At 36.3% G+C, this 18,130-nt stretch overlaps 2 pseudogenes; both read left to right on the forward strand.

Moving 5' to 3' along the window:
• Positions 1–594: 594 nt before the first annotated feature.
• Positions 595–1,335, forward strand: LOC143578233 (miraculin pseudogene; annotated as a pseudogene).
• A 2,544-nt stretch (positions 1,336–3,879) lies between these two features.
• Positions 3,880–18,074, forward strand: LOC143578226 (methylsterol monooxygenase 1-1 pseudogene; annotated as a pseudogene).
• Positions 18,075–18,130: the final 56 nt, after the last annotated feature.

Here is an 18,130-nt window from a genome sequence, read left to right on the forward strand (position 1 = left end):
GTGATCAATAGGGACTGATGATCAGATGCAACTACAAACAGTAGCAACTATGCATTAGTTGCATTGAGCAATTACATACTTGATTTCCAATGAAGACTTCACCTATATCAGTTGCAGTTTAAAAAGGGGTGACGGCGCAGCTTGTTACCCGCTGTTTCGATGTAATCACTACTTTGATAAACTTAGAGAAAAAGTTCTTCTATTTAATATAAAGTGATCAGTACGCCATTCAAAGGAATTAGATAAGGAATTCAAATCTACAATACCGAATATACTATTTGCTTCACTTGAATATGACCATGAAAGTTATATCATTTATAAATATATGTAATTGATATTTGGTTTATACTCTAATGCCTTTTGATTATATTTTTATGTGGATATCTATGGCTGTAGTTAACTATTTATATTTGCATTGTCTGCTTTATATTACTGTTTAAATTGTTGATGGTATTTTAGCACAACATATCCAAATTCATCACTTTAATTTTGAGTCTAAAACTAACCAAACATCAAACCAACAACATGAACCTTTTTTAAATCTAAAACTAGCATACTTGCTAGCATCTATAAATAGCAATTCAAGTTTTTAATCCAACTCATTCATTAACCAAAACTTTTAAATATGAAATCAATTATCTTATTCTTACTTGCACTCTTCTTCATCGCCAATGCGGCTCCTGCTCCTACTCCTGCTCCCGTGCTCGACATCAGTGGAAAATACCTACGCACAGGGGTCGAATACTTCCTTATGCCAGCGGCTCAAGATGGTGACAATGGCGGACTCTTTCCAGTGAACTTGAGCAAGAAACCTTGTCCACTTGGAGTTGCACAATCCCGAAACGATGAGAATGGCCACCGGTTAACTTTCACTCTAGTCGACCCCAAGAAAGGCGTCATCCGTCTTTCCACAGATGTTAACATAAAGTTTTCACGTTCCACTGGTTGTGGCAACGAGCCGAATGTATGGAGGGTGAAATATGACAAAGCTATGAAGCAATATGCTGTGATGACTGGAGGTGTTGAGGGAAACCCGGGACCCAAAACATTGGATAACTGGTTTAAGATTGAGAAATTAACGACGGTTATAAGTTAGTTTTTTGTCCGAGTGTTTGCAGCTACTGTAAGGTTAAGTGCAAGGATGTTGGAATAGTTGTAGACGATGGTGGTGCGCAACGTTTGGTACTCAGCGATGAGCCTGCGTCGTTCGTCTTCTTCAATAATTATTAGTTAATCCACCAGTCTTACCATTCCACCAGTGATCAAATAAATTAAGTATGTAGCCAGCAACCTTAATAAATGTTTGATGTATGAAACAGCCTGCAATAAAAGTTGTTGATAATTGCTTATATATTTCTTGTTGACAAAATAATAATTCCTTAATTACCACAATATGCAAATAAAGTTCTTGATTTGCATGATATTATTTAAAAACAATTAACTTCAAACAATATGAAAATAAAGTTCTTCGCATTTTCATCTCAACATTTTGAACTAGTTAAATCTTTGGTTTTCAAAATTTCTACATCTATTAAACAATGTGTATAACAACCCACGACTGTGAGAAAAAAAATGATAAGTAAATATTTTTTGAATTTTTATTACTGCGTCTACTAGGGACTCGTGGGATGATTAAGATGATGGGTGTTTTATTTGACTAAGAGGCTGGTTATCTCAATAGACCCTCAATATTTTAAACAATAGAGTAATATTCGCATTTTCAAAAAGTTCTACCTTATTTGAACAATGTGTATAAGATCCCATTATTGTGATAAAAAACCAATAAATAAATAAATATTTTTTGGATTTTTTAAGATTGGGACTAATAAGGACTCGTGGGATGATTAAGATGGTGGGTCTCTTATTCAAGTTTTATTTGACTCGTCAAGTCCTAATTTCTTCATTTTAGGCTATCATTTTTTCATTTTAGGAGTGTCGATTTTTTTTCTCTATGCGGGGCAGGCAGCAACCGGTATGATGTTTTTACTTAACAGGGCTACCGACAACTCATGGGATGACTAAGAAGCGTGTACTTAATTTCAATTGACACTTAATATTTTGAACAATAGTTAAATATGCTTATTTTCATAAATTTCTATTTTATTTGAACAATGTGTATAAGAATCAACGATTGTGAAAAAATAAATAAATAAATAAATGATTTTTGGAATTTTTAATATTGCGCCTAGTTGGGACTAATGGGATGATTAAGATGGTGGGTCTCTTATTCAAGTTTTATTTGACTCGTTGGGTCTTCATTTCTTCATTTTAGGCTTGCATTTCTTCATTTTAAGAGTGTCGAATTTGTTATCACTATGTGGGGCAAGCAACAATCTATGTTGTGATGACTGGAGGTGTTGAGGGAAACCCATGACCCGAACATTGGATAGTTGGTTTAAGATTGAGAAAACTAATGGCGGTTATAAGTTAGTGATGGTCGGGCAAAAGTCATGTATATCATTATATTATTTGTTTACTTTTAGTTTAAATATTATATGAACTTTGATACTTCAAGCGTGTTTATGTGTTTTAGGATACTTGACATTAAGGACGCTTATCGGGATGAATTACGGGCTTGGAACGAAGATATAGAAGACTCATGATGATTGGCACACTTTCCTATGCAAAATAAATGAAGAAAATAAAGAAAATTATGTCAGACGTCTTTAGCGCGGTGCTAAAGGGTCCTGATAGTGATGTCAGCGTATCTCTAAGATCATCAGAATTTTGAGTCTTTAGCGCGGCGCGAAAGTCACACCCCTGGGATGTTAGCGACGCGCTAAGATTCTCCTGACGGGAAAAATTACCCTAACTTTGATATAATCAGTTTTTCAGCCCCCATTCGACCTATCCTTCATTCCTTCAACCAAGTACAAGCCTTAGGACGATTTTCCACCATCCCGAAGCCTCCGGTTCGTTCGTTCATCGCATGCTTTCATCCTCACATCAGATAAGCGAATCCTTCGTGATGCCGATGTCAGGCTAAACCATTGTATTCACTTTAGGCTAGGTTTTGTGTAAACTAACTTTGATCAGATTCTATGTTTTGAATGAGTATGAACTTGATTGATTGTTTTTAATCTTGTTTTACATTACGAATTGATTGTTTAAATAGTTTATGATTTTGACTATCAAACTTTGCATCACTTTTCTCGTTGTGTTCATCACATGTAGGGTTAGCTCTTATGTCATTGAACCAATAATCGTTAGTCATTGTTTATAACTGATTTTCATATTTTAAACTGGTAATTGGGTAAACCGGAGTTCAGTTGTGTCAACAATTCGGTTAGGGTATCGTTTGTCCTCACAACCCAACTGTTCGGTTTAGTAATTACTGCGCAATTAATCTTAAAGAATCTGTGATTAGTTGGTTATCACTTTACCTGAACCTGAAGTGAATCTTTCTCTCATAATTGTTTACAAACTTTTCCAAGTAATCCTGTGTTCTTATAATCATCTTTACAAACCGCTTGACATCGACTGTCCGCCTAGAATAATAATTAATAATAATGAACTTTACTTACACTTTCCACTGATTCCCCGTGGAGACGACCTTACTTACCCGTACTAGTTATAGGTATTTAAGCATCATAAATACTTGTTTTTCATTAGAGCACGACATCTACATCAGTTAGTTTTCTGTTCGAGTGTTGCAGCTACAGTAAGGCTAAGTGCACGACATTAACTGAATTAATTTCGGTTAATTCAGTTTCGGTTATATCGGTTCGATTTCGTTAGTTTTCGGTTCGGTTTCAGTTAACGATTTGGTTATTGCTCGCCCCGGCTGATAATATCCAAACATATCTGGCTTCCCCCCAATATTTTAACCAAAAACAAACAAACTCACTCTCATTCACACTAACCACCTCACCGCCACAAATGTTGACATACGCCACAATAACCAAAGCCTCAACCGCCATAAACCGTCCACTAACCGCATTCGAAACCGTAGGGTTCAACCACACCGCCACTAAATCCGACTACCTCTTATACTCTTACAACATTCTCTTTCTTATTATTATCTTCACCACCACACCTCTCTTCTACCTCTTCACCGAACTCGTATTCCACAGCCACGTCACCACGTATAAAATCCAACCGAAGGTTAGGTTCTCGGTTACCGAGAACTTGAAATGCTACCTCGATGTAATGCGTGTGTTCGTTCTCGTCGTTGGACCGCTGCAGCTTGTTTCGTGTCCTTCGGTTCGAGTAAGCGGTTGATTCGATTCGTTTGATGAGCTAATGTGTTGTGATTGTTAGCTGAAATCGAGTTCTGATTATTATTAGCTTATTTTGTATCGTCGGTTCGAGTAAGCGTTTGATTTGATTAATTTGAGTTAATTAAGTGATGTTTGATTGATATGTGTTGAGTTTATATTGATTAAGTGTTTGATTTGATTTGATTAATTTGATGATGTAATTATTAAGTGATGATTTGATATGTGTTGAGATCACTGTTGTAAAATTGCTAGTCGGTAGTTGGGCGGTGAGGTGGGGACTAGTGATTAATCGGATCGGATTTTAATGTGTATTTTTCAGTTTTATATATACACGCACACATTTTTATATGTAGTGTTCAGTTTTATACATACACAAACATATTTTGGCCGGAATTGGCGGGAATCTCACTAGAAATCGCTGGTTTTTGCTGAAATCTCGCTGGAAAGCGCCGATCTTAGTCAGAATTTCGTCGGAAACCACTGATTTTGGTCAGAATCTCACCGGAAATCGTTGATTTTGGTCGGATGTGACCGTTGACCGATTAATTAGCCGACTAGCCCAAAATTAATCAGTGAAGTGGGGACCAGCAATTAATCGGGGATTAATCGGTGCCTAGTCGGGATTTTTGCAACGATGGTTGATATTAGTTTATTGAGTTCGGTTTAGTTATTGATTTTGTTTGATTTCGGTTCGGAAGTGTAGGATGTGTTTAATTTGAGCTAATTATTTGAAATCAGATTGATATGTATTGAGATTAGTGAATGTGAGATTTGTTGACCTGATGTGGTGATTTGTGATTGTTAACCGAAATTGACTTCGGTTTACTTATTGATTCATTGGACCGTTGCAGCTTGTGTCGTATCCTTCGGTTTGAGTAAGTGTTGTTTGATTTGTGAAGTTTGAGCTAATTAAAAGATATGTGTCGAGATTAGTTTATTGTGTTCGGTTTAGTTATTGATTGTTGATTTGATTTAATTATTGTGTTTGATTTCGGTTCGGAAGTGTAGGATTTTATAACAAACCAAAAATTAAATAAAAGGAAGAAGTAAGGAAATGGAAGAAGGAAATTCCATCCCACATTGGTGGAGGAAAGAAATGGAGAAGGAACCACTTTAGTATAAATAGGTTTGTAAACTCTTGTCCCAAATCGCTAAATTAACAAACTAGTGAGCTCTTTATAAGAAAGGAAATTTCTATGATAATGTTCTTGTAAGGCATATCACACCCAGTGGTCCTAGCGGAGGGTGCGAAGCACCCGAACGCGCACGGGCTCGGGCTCGGGCGAAGTGCGATGGGCGCAATGTGGCGCTTTGATGACGCACTTTGCACTTCGATCGCCGCGAGCCGCTTAAGGGCCGCCTTAGTATTTTTGTTGGGAATTAAGAAAAATAAAATAAATAAATAAATAAAAAATCCTTCCAACGCGATACCCGACGGGTTCAGATTACCCATCGCGTACCGCGACGTGGAGGTTACGCAGTGGACACGTATCCTGCCACGTGGCGTGCCACGTGGCGTGCCACGTAGCAGGCCTAGGGCTGACTCAGCGAAGCTACAAGATGCTTCGCGGTACGCGACGGCTTTCTATTTATGGCCATCGCGTACCACGATGGGGTCCAAAACCTGCTATAAATAGAAAGGCAACGAGACGTTCATTTCTTGCTCAAAAACTTCTGAATTCTCTCTATTTTCACACACATACATAATATTAAGTAATAGTATAATACCGAGACGTAACGATACCCTATCCGATCGAAAGAAATATACACGAATCCGAAAGCTCTGCCTGTTAAGGTATGACATTGTGCCATCGTGTAAAATTTCTACTCTCGTGAATATCGTTATGATTATTGGTTTTATACTAATCTAGTTATACCACATTGTATTTATTCTAGGTGCTTAATACCAGGAGGTGTTCTTTAATTGTAACTTGCAAGGTGAGACATTCGAGTTTTTGTACCAACTCACATTTGCGTGAGACAACTATTTTTCCGACATTGTCATGATGATTTCAAAACCTATAAAACTCATGGCAAATGGTCTAAATGTTTTCAAATATATTTTTAAAGTATTTTAAATACATTACAGTGATTAAGTCTTTGTAGACTTACGGGATGGTTACTACTGGTATTGTGGGGTTTTGTATACAAGGCTTGCCTACTGGGCTATTACACGTTACTTATTAGACAAGTGTTAGCCAATAAGTAATATGACCACAATCATAGATACGGTCGAGTGACAAGTACCTTTCGGTAATTTGTAAGCAGGCAGATGTAAAAACATCTTAATGCTGTAACTGTAAAATGGGTCATTTACAAATGAATGTACTCATCAGTATTTCTTGCTGATCAAATATTTTAAACATGTTTCAGGTGACTTGTTAAAGAGAAAGGAATGATGCCCGCGGGCTTCCAGCTTAAATAAGTGGCTTGTCATCAGAATAAAGAAATGTGTTTTGTAAATTAGGGTTTAACCCTATAAAACTTATGTTTGTATCAAAAGGGATTAAATTCCCGGTTTATCAATATAATAATCATGGTGTTTTTATAACTCTGATCATTTTTCCTAACTACGGTTCTGATGAAATTTTCCGCTGCAAAATAATTTAATAAACACCAATACCACCAATCAATGTTCACGGCTCCCCATCCGGGGTATAGGGGTCGGGGGCTGTGACAGCTGAAGTGGTATCAGAGCCACTGGTTTATGCAATATGGGTATTTTAATAATACCTAATCTTAAAAATTAATGTTAGGAAATACATGCATTAACCTATGTGTTAACTATAAAGATAAGATTCTAATCACACGTGAAAATAAAAACAACTTTCTGTTGGAGTTCGTTGTTTTATTGTTTTTGATTAACAGCATGAGTGAGCTAGTTGAAGCTTTTGAACACATATCCGTTAACTCCACGGATATAGAAGAAAGAGAAGCTAGTCAACAACAACCTGAACCTATGATCTTTCAAACCCTACCTGTAGAAAAACCAAAGCCTAAAAGAAGAAGAAGGCTCAGAGACTGGCAACAAAGATTGAAAAGAAATAAGAAAAGAAAAACCACAGTCAAACAACCAACTCAACCACAACCTGAACAACCAATTCAACCACAACATGAAGAACCAATAGAGCCACCACCACCCATTTCAACAATACCAATGGAGGAGAGACTAGGCAGATGCCTAGATGAATGTGAAATCTTTCAACCCATAATCAATGATATAGGTGCAGGAAGTTCCAGCAACCCTAATATGCCATCCCAGGACCCAAATTATCCACTGCTCCCTGATGATATTATCAACCAAGCTCAAATGGAAGAATGGTGGACCAATGATTGGCAATACCAAACAATGATGAATAACCCATATGCACCGTTCCAGGCAGAAACCACAAACTACCCCACCTTGACACCGGAGATGACGACAGAGCTCCGTCACTATGGGGAAGAATTGGTGGATTACGCCAATAGACCGAGGGATGTTGGGGAGACCCTACTCTGGAAGTTCTACGACCGAGATCCTTATATATAAAGTTATATATATATATATATATATAATATTTATATGTTCATTATCGTAATTTTTTTTATAAAAAAAAGAGTGTATGTATGTAACAAAGGTGTGTATATGTAAAATATAGTGATGCATATATATAAAAAGAGTAAATGTCGCAAAGATCGACGATTTTGACATATTTTGTGCCTATGTGTTTATGTGTTATTAATATCTTGCTTACTTTATTATTCAATTACGATATTAATAAATCCTTTCCTGTATGTAATTCAGATGTCAAATGAAGCCAGTTCTAATCACGAAAACAACCATAATCATGAAAATTCCAATGAAGAAACTCATCTGAATATGAATGCTATTGAAAATTTGATAGCTCAGAAAATCGCGGAAGCAATTCCTTTAATTGCTGATGCTATTAAGCAACCCATTTCTGTAATTAGGCATAAGACCGAAAGTAATAAGCGAAAGTCTAACACTGTGGCTAGTAACAGTGTGAATGGAGGAGGTAGAAACCCACTTCCCAAAAAGCAAAAAGTTCGCGGTTGTACTTACAAGGATTTCTTGGCTTGTAAGCCAACCGAATTCTCTGGAAACGAAGGATCAATTGCAGCATTACGCTGGTTAGAAAAGACGGAAGCCATTATAAGAATCAGCAAGTGTGCTGAAGAAGATAAAATATTATATGCTTCTAATCTCTTCGTTAATGAAGCAATAGAATGGTGGAACACAATCCTCCAGTCAAAAGGAAACAACGTTGTTTATACCATGACCTGGGAAGAGTTTAAGAGATAGTAGAAAGGAAATTTTATCCTCCTCATGAAAGAGAAAAGATTGCTACTATGTTCCTAAACCACAAGATGGAGGGTGTGAAATGTCGTGAGTATACGACAAAATTCTTCGAATATGCAAGAATGGTACCGGCCTTGGCTTCGCCAGAGTCAGTACTAATTTCTCGTTATATTTGGGGATTAGTAAGTGAAATCCGCGATCTGGTAATGTCAGCTAGACCTCAGACTATTGAAGAAACAGTTGAGCTAGCAAATACCCTGACAGACGGATTAGTCCGAACTCAGGAAGAAAACAAAAAGAAAGAGATCTAGCCCAGAAGATTACCCAAGAATTCCGGAAGAAAGGAACAGGGCAATCTTATGCTCATCCTTTTTGTAGAACTTGCAGAAAAAGGCATTCAGGGAGATGCGCTTTCAAGAAAACTAAGTATTGCAATTATTGCAAAATGGCTGGACATACTGATGAAGAATGTAGAAGAAAGGAAAGTCGTGTTTGTTATAACTGCGGAGAACCTGGCCACATCCGTCCAGAATGTCCAAAGCTGAAAAGGTGCCTGACAACAAAGCAAAGAACACAGATGGACCTAAGAAGAATGCACGAGCCTTTCAGCTTACTGCACAAGAAGCAACATTGATTCCGGACGTCATTGCGGGTACGTTCCTTATTAATAACGTTTACGCTAAAGTATTGTTTGATTCCGGAGCTGATATGATCTAAAATATACATATTATTATATAAATATTTCCTACACTTTTAAGTTCTTTTGAGCCAGGTTTTTATTGAATAATATTCTTAATTGGTTCAGATGTGGGTTTTAAGGTTTTAAAAGCAAACGAGCTAAATTGAGTATTTTTATTATTTTAGAGATCAATAAGTAATAATAATAATAATAATATAATAGTAAGCATACAAACTAAAATCAAATGTATAATTGATAATTAAAATATTCATGTCATAAGAATTTGTTGTTTGTCTCGTGCGGTAACACCAAAAGAAAGAATAATGTTATTTAATTGGGCCTGAAGAAATTATTTTGACGAAAGTTCACAACTAATAATAAAGGGATGAAGTGGGCCGCCAGTTGTGGGTTTCTAAAAGTTATTGAAGTCGGTTAGTTTAAAAACTTGGACAACAAGATTGTTATTAATGTCTTAAGAGGCCGACTTATTATTATTATTATTATTATTATTATTATTATTATTATTATTATAAAAAGGGGGGCAGATGACAATTGGTGAGCTCTCCAGAATTGGACAGAAGGTGGGTTAGTCAGAGTTCAACGCAAGAAGAAGAAAGAGGCAAGAAAGCCATTGGTTCGAGCCAAGATCGTTTGGGTTCAACACCTACTCAACCAAGCATCATCATAATTCGGTTTGAATTTATTATTTTAATTATGAGCTTGGTTGTTGCACTTAATTACTTTGGTTTCTTTGATTTTAAGATGTTAGGCTAAACTTTTTAGACTGCCTAGGTCGTGATGAACCTTAGTTCGGTTTGATTTTATTTGGATTTTCGTTTCGTTATGGATTTTATGTTCCAAGTAAACTGTTAAGTTTGATTTGATTGATGCGTATGATTGCTTGGTTTTGTTTACTTGAATTTATTGTTTCACATTGCCCTTGTTGATTGTTTCATATGATAGGGTTTTGTTAGGTCATTTACTGTGTGTTCTTGGCTAGTTTGTGATTAATATGCATTAAAATCATAGAAACAATAAAATCAAGTAAACAGATAAAAGTGAGCTGCTAGTCTAAAAAGCTGTAAAGTGATAGGCTATTAATAGATCTTTGCTTGTCAGTATTGCTAGATTTAGTTCTTCTTAAAGAGTCCGTCTAGATTTGATTGTCAGCTTAGTCTATTAAATTAATTGAGTTTGCTTTGCTATCTTTTGAATTCCGTGCTGTAAGGTAGGTTTTTGTCATAAAAGATACTTAGACATAAGTGATTAAATAACCGTAAGGAAGTTTAATATAAAACTGGTGAGTCTTAAAACTTGTTAGAAATCCATAGGCGTCTTCTTGAAGTTCAAGGGTCTTGTTCGGGTTTTCTGTCAAGGGTCTATTTTATGATCCCGGTTCCATAACTTGTGTTTTTCCATTTAAATTAATAACCGTAACTTTGGGGAATCCGGCCTGGGTAGTTATTTTAATCATCTGAATTAATCCAAGTTTTCTAAATTGTTTATTAGTTAAATTAAATTAGGTTAAGTTTAATTAATTAATTAGTTTAAAGTATTGATTATGTTTTATAATTACTTTATTAATTAGGTTTTGTTTTAATTAATTTAATAATTAGTTAATTAAAGTAATCGTTAGTTAATTATTATTGAGTTTTAATAATTAGTTTAAATTCCCCCTCAAATATTATTAATACATAGTCGTGTCTTGTAGTTGAGTCTAATTTGCTAGTTTCGTAATTAAAGAGTTTCGTGGGTTCGATATCCGGACTTACTTAGTTGTACTAGAGTCGACCGGTTCACTTGCCGGTTAGTAGTTTTAGTTTAGTTTAAGGGTCTAGAGTATTACTTAGTGTCTAGATTAGTATAAGTTTAGTTATTTATTATTTGACTACTTTTAGCACATCAGGAGCAAACCAAAGTTTTATAAACACAAAGTTTTGCCAAGCCTTAAATCAACCATTAACCAAACTCCATCAAGTCTGCACGGTAGAGACGACAGATGGAAATTCCATTCATATTCATGAAGTACTCCAAGAAGAAAACATAAACTTACTAGGCCACCAGTTTAAAGCAAATTTACTCCCAATGAAACTGGCTTGATTCGATGTTATATTAGGAATGGACTGGCTAGCAGCCAATCATGCTCGAATCCTATGTAATACAAATTCTGTTGAAATTCACTCACCAACAGGAGAAATTATTACAATTCAAGGAGATAAGATGCTCAAGCCTAGAAAGGTTATATCAGTAATAAAAGCGGAAAGCTATCTAAGGAAACAAGGCGTAGTATATATGATTTCAGTAATCATTAGCGCCAAAGGAAAAGAGCTAAAAGAAATTTCGGTAGTATCGGAATATCCTGACGTCTTTCCAGAAGATTTTCCTGGGCAACCGCCTGATCGAGAAGTTGAATTTAGAATCCATATAATACCAGGAGTAGCGCCAGTTGCTAAAGCACCATACCGATTAGCGCCAACAGAGATGCTAGAATTAAAAAAGCAATTAGATGAATTGCTAGAAAAAGGTTTCATACGACCTAGCTCATCACCCTGGGGAGCACCAGTACTGTTTGTCAAAAAGAAAGATGGGTCGATGCGTATGTGTATCGATTATAGAGAATTGAATAAAGTCACAATTAAGAATCGGTATCCTTTACCGAGAATTGATGATTTATTTGATCAACTCCAAGGAGCTCGATATTTTTCTAAAATCGATTTACGCTCAAGATACCATCAATTAAAAGTGCAAGAAGAAGATGTTCCTAAAACAGCTTTTAAGACAAGATATGGTCATTAAGAGTTTACAGTCATGCCATTTGGTTTAACCAATGCACCAGCTGCATTCATGGATATGATGAACCGAATATGTAAACCATATTTGGATAAATTTGTAATCATTTTCAAAGACGATATACTTATATATTCCAAAACCAGTGAGGATCATGTTAAACATCTTCATACACTTTTGACACTATTGAGAAAAGAGAAGCTTTATGCTAAATTCTCAAAGTGTGAATTCTGGTTACAAGAAGTACAGTTTTTAGGACACTTGATTAACCATGAAGGTATTCACGTGGACCCTTCCAAAATAGAAGCTATTACTAATTGGGAAATTCCTAAAACTCCTACAGAAATTCGAAGTTTCTTAGGATTGGCAGGATATTATAGACGCTTCATTCAAAATTTTTCCCGAATAGCAGTTCCGTTAACCAAGTTAACGTGTAAGAATGTTAAGTTTGAATGGGGACCTAAGCAAGAAGAAGCTTTTATAACTTTGAAGCAAAAATTAACAAATGCCCCAATACTTACGCTACCAGAAGGAACTGAAGATTTCACAGTCTATTGTGATGCTTCTAAATCAGGATTGGGATGTGTACTAATGCAACGTGAGAAAGTCATTGCCTACGCATCTAGACAATTAAAGAAGCATGAAGAGGATTACACAACACATGAATTAGAATTGGGAGCAATAATTTTTGCCCTAAAGATCTGGAGACACTATCTATATGGTAGTAAGTTTATTGTATTCACGGATTATAAAACTTTAAAATATATCTTTGGGCAAAAGGAGCTTAACATGAGGCAAAGACGCTGGATGGAAATTCTTAGCGACTATGATTGTGAAATCCTATACCGTGAATGTAAGACAAATATAGTAGCCGATGCATTAAGCAGAAAAGAGCATGAGAAACCTAAAAGAGTGCGAGCTCTAAGGTTAGAACTTCAAATCAATTTAATTGATGAAGTAAAGAATGCTCAGAAACAAGCAATAGAAGAAAATAATATTGCTAATGAGAAAAGAAATTGTACCATTGATCTACTTGTCAAAGGAAATGATGAAATTATCCGGATGGGGAACATGATCTGGATACCATTATAGGAGGATTACGAGAAAAGATTCTCGAAGAATCCCATAAGTTCAAATACACAATGCATCCTGAAAGAGATAAAATGTATCAAGATTTGAAGAAAATCTATTGGTGGATAGGAATGAAAAAGGACATAACTAGTTATGTTTCAAAATGCATAACTTGTTCACAAGTTAAAGCAGAACATCAAAAGCAATCAGGATTACTTCAACAATTAGAAATGCCATAATGGAAATGGGAATTAATAACAATGGATTTTGTTACCAAATTACCTACCACAAGAAGAGGTAATGACACAATCTGGGTGATTGTGGATAGATTAACAAAATCAGCTCATTTCATATCAATGAAAGAAACTTTCAAAATGGAACAATTAGCTAAGCTGTATGAAGAAAAAGTTGTCTCATTACATGGAGTTCCATTATCTATTGTATCGGATCGGGATAGCCGTTTCACTTCTCATTTTTGGAAAAGTTTCCAAGTAGCTATGGGAACAAAATTAAACTTGAGCACGGCATACCATCCACAAACTGATGGTCAAAGTGAAAGGACCATACAAACATTGGAAGACATGCGAAGAGCATGTTAATAGATTTTGGTGGAAATTGGGATGACCATTTACCACTAATAAAATTCTCCTATAATAACAGTTATCATACAAGTATTAACGCTGCCCCATTTGAAGCCCTTTATGGACGAAGGTGCAGAACTCCAGTATGTTGGGCAGAAATAGGAGGAAAACAATTATCAGGTCCTGAAATCATACAAGAAAGTACTGATAAGATAAATCAGGTTAAGGAAAGATTAAAGACCGCACGATATCGTCAGAAAAGTTATGCGTATCATCGACGCAAACCATTGGAATTTCAAGTTGGAGATAAAGTGCTACTGAAAGTATCTCCATGGAAAGGAGTAATCCGATTCGGTAAAAGAGGAAAGTTAAGTCCACGATTTGTTGGACCATTTCAGATTCTCAAACGAATTGGACCAGTAGCCTATCAGCTAGAATTACTAGAGGAAATGTCAGGTATACATGATGTATTTCATGTAAGTAAATTAAGAAAATGTTTAGCTGACAAAACACTTGAAGTACCCCTTCAAGATATAAAGGTAAATGAAAAGTTGAAATTCGTTGAGAAACCTTTGCAAATTGAAGATAGAAAGATCAAGAATCTCAAGCATAAAAGAATAGTTCTGGTCAAAGTGAAGTGGGATTCAAAACGTGGACCAGAATATACTTGGGAATTGGAATCTGAAATGAAACGGAAGTACCCACACCTATTCCAATCAAATCTCGAGGACGAGATTCAAAATAAGGAGGGGAGATTATAACAAACCAAAAATTAAATAAAAGGAAGAAGTAAGGAAATGGAAGAAGGAAATTCCATCTCACATTGGTGGAGGAAAGAAATGGAGAAGGAACCACCTTAGTATAAATAGGTTTGTAAACTCTTGTCCCACATCGCTAGATTAACAAACTAGTGAGCTCTTTATAAGAAAGGAAATTTCTATGATAATTTTCTTATAAGGCATATCACACCCAGTGGTCCTAGAGGAGGGTGCGAAGCACCCGAACGCGCACGCGCGCGGGAGCGGGCGAAGTGCGATGGGCGCAATGTGGCGCTTTGATGTCGCACTTTGCACTTCGCATCGCCGCGAGCCGCCTTAGTATTTTTGTTGGGAATTAAGAAAAATAAAATAAATAAATAAATAAATAAAAATCCTTCCAACGCGATACGCGACGGGTTCAGATTACCCATCGCGTACCGTGACGTGGAGGTTACGCAGTGGACACAAAGCCTGCCACGTGGCGTGTCACGTAGCAGGCCTAGGGCTGACTCAGCGAAGCTACAAGATGCTTCGCGGTACTCGACGGCTTTCTATTTATGGCCATCGCGTACCACGATGGGGTCCAAAACCTGCTATAAATAGAAAGGCAACGAGACGTTCATTTCTTGCTCAAAAACTTCTGAATTCTCTCTATTTTCACACACATACATAATATTAAGTAATAGTATAATGCCGAGACGAACGATACCCTATCCGATCGAAAGAAATATACACGAATCCGAAAGCTCTGCCTGTTAAGGTATGACATTGTGCCATCGTGTAAAATTTCTACTCTCGTGATTATCATTATGATTATTGGTTTTATACTAATCTAGTTATAATACATTGTATTTATTCTAGGTGCTTAATACCAGGAGGTGTTCTTTAATTGTAACTTGCAAGGTGAGACATTCGAGTTTTTGTACCAACTCACATTTGCGTGAGACAACTATTTTTCCGACATTGTCATGATGATTTCAAAACCTATAAAACTCATGGCAAATGGTCTAAATGTTTTCAAATATATTTTTAAAGTATTTTAAATACATTACAGTGATTAAGTCTTTGTAGACTTACGGGATGGTTACTACTGGTTGTGGGGTTTTGTATACAAGGCTTGCCTACTGGGCTATTATACGTTACTTATTGGACAAGTGTTAGCCAATAAGTAATATGACCACAGTCATAGATACGGTCGAGTGACAAGTACCTTTCGGTAATTTGTAAGCAGGCAGATGTAAAAACATCTTAATGCTGTAACTGTAAAATGGGTCATTTACAAATGAATGTACTCATCAGTATTTCTTGCTGATCAAATATTTTAAACATGTTTCAGGTGACTTGTTAAAGACAAATGAATGATGTCTGCGGGCTTCCAGCTTAAATAAGTGGCTTGTCACCAGAATAAAGAAACGTGTTTTGTAAATTAGGGTTTAACCCTATAAAACTTATGTTTGTATCAAAAGGGGTTAAATTCCCGGTTTATCAATATAATAATCATGGTGTTTTTATAACTCTGATCATTTTTCCTAACTACGGTTCTGATGAAATTTTCCGCTGCAAAATAATTTAATAAACACCGATACCACCAATCAATGTTCACGGCTCCCCGTTCCGGGATATAGGGGTCGGGGGCTGTGACAGATTTGTTTTGTTTGAGCTAATTAAGTGATGTTTGAGTGATGTGCGTTGAGATTAGTTAATTAAGTTTAGTTTACTTATTGATTGCTGATTTAAATTAGTGAATGTGAGATTTATTTCTGATTACAGGTATTTAAATTAGTGTTAGTGATATGTGTTATTCACTTATTCTTAGTTGTAAGTTCACTGAAATCAAGTTTAACTGGTGGATAGAAATTGTCAATTAGGTGATATTATGACCCATGTATTTGTATCAGTGAAATGACTTTGTACAATGTTTTTATTTCTTGTTATTGGCATTGTGTAGATGATTGGTATTCGGACAAGTTTGCCCTTACCTTCATTAACGGAGATTATATCTCAACTTGATTATCTACTTTCTAATCGAGAACTACACTAATTATTGGATCCATAGGTTTTTTCATTCAAAGTGGGGATATGAGAAAATCCACAAGGTTCATCATGAATACACAACACCTACAGCATTTGCAGCACCGTATGCGCATTGGGCAGAGGTATTGATCCTCGGGATCCCGTCTTTTCTGGGCCCCGCCATTGTTCCGGGCCACATGATTACATTCTGGTTGTGGATTGTCTTGAGGCAGATTGAGGCCATTGAGACTCACAGTGGGTAAGTAAACCAAGTAACCAACTTTCTATCATTGCTTTTTGATGGCGTGTGATTATTTGACCAAATGATGCTTAATAATGTATTGAACTTAGGCCTGACTGATAATATTGTGCTTAGTGATATTAAGTTAACTTTTGGTTATAATGGAAATGATCATGATACTTTTACCTTTTTCTCTCCCTTAATTGTCTTTGTGTTATTTACTCACTACTTTTCTTATTTTTATCTTTTACTTTTGTTAAGGTTAAGTCTCTTTTTTCTACCTTTGTTTTTATCCGAATCTTTCCCTTGCTTCCTTTTATCATTTGCGATAATGTTATGATAATGGGCGTAACTTGAAACTAGAAACTTGTTCAATTTATTATAAGGTATCGTCACTCTAACGAGGTTGATCTTTAGTGCATTTTGCATTTTAGCAAGCTAATAATTAGTTTATGATGCAGCGTACTAATGGAGAACGAAGGCAAATCACGTTGATTCTACGAATACCCGTGATGATCTTTCCCCAAACCCCCAAATTCGCCCCAAAAGTCAGGAATTTGAAAAACAAAAGTTTTTTTTATTCAATAATTGATCAATGATCAGTCACAAGTATTCATAACATATTAATAGAGAATCCAAAATTGGTTTGGGCCAACACAAACAACCAAAGGCCCAACAACAACCCAAAACAAAACCCGAAAACTAGACGAAAAACACAAAATTGGCCCAAAAATGTATCTAGAAGCCTTATTTCAGAAAAATAAACGGGATTACCCGCCAACGGCCTGTTAACACAACGTGGCCCACGCTCCAACGGTCGTTTTGACTGGTAGCACGCCTGAAACGGAGGCCCGTAGTCCAAGTTAAGCCCATTTTCGTGCAGCACCTCTGGAAGTGCGATTTTGGGCTTCCAGAAACATCATGGCCCGGTCTTCTACACTTGGGCCCACATCAGTTTACAAGAAAGTGTCAACTATGATAGCTAGAAAACACGGTTACGTTTATGACCCGTCATCATCTTTCACCATTATGCGATTAAACTAAAACTTACATTTCTAAAAAACCGAATCATGAAAACAAATTCAGTTCATCAGTCATCAAACTGCAGTTTGTAACACACTTGTATTACTATGCAAACTTGCAATTATGAAAACATCAAGGGCCTATATTTTCAATGCATATTGTGTGCTTATTTCTTGAGTTATGGCAGGTATGATTTTCCATGGACGTTAACAAAATATATCCCGTTTTATGGCGGTGCGGATTACCATGACTATCACCATTACGTTGGGGGTCAAAGTCAAAGCAACTTCGCATCCGTCTTCACTTATTGTGACTACATATATGGAACAGACCTCGAGTTTTGTCTTCGAAACAAAGCCACCCGGATCAAAAGGAACATCAACGCGCTCCTTATTTATTAACTTCATGACATGCCCAAACAATTCAACTTTGCAAACCACCTCGCGCGAATCTGAAC

Source organism: Bidens hawaiensis, unplaced genomic scaffold, assembly GCF_021521415.1.
Source record: "Bidens hawaiensis isolate Kalapana, Puna unplaced genomic scaffold, B.hawaiensis_p1.1 tig00029065_1, whole genome shotgun sequence".
In the NCBI taxonomy this organism is placed as follows: Eukaryota; Viridiplantae; Streptophyta; class Magnoliopsida; order Asterales; family Asteraceae; genus Bidens; species Bidens hawaiensis.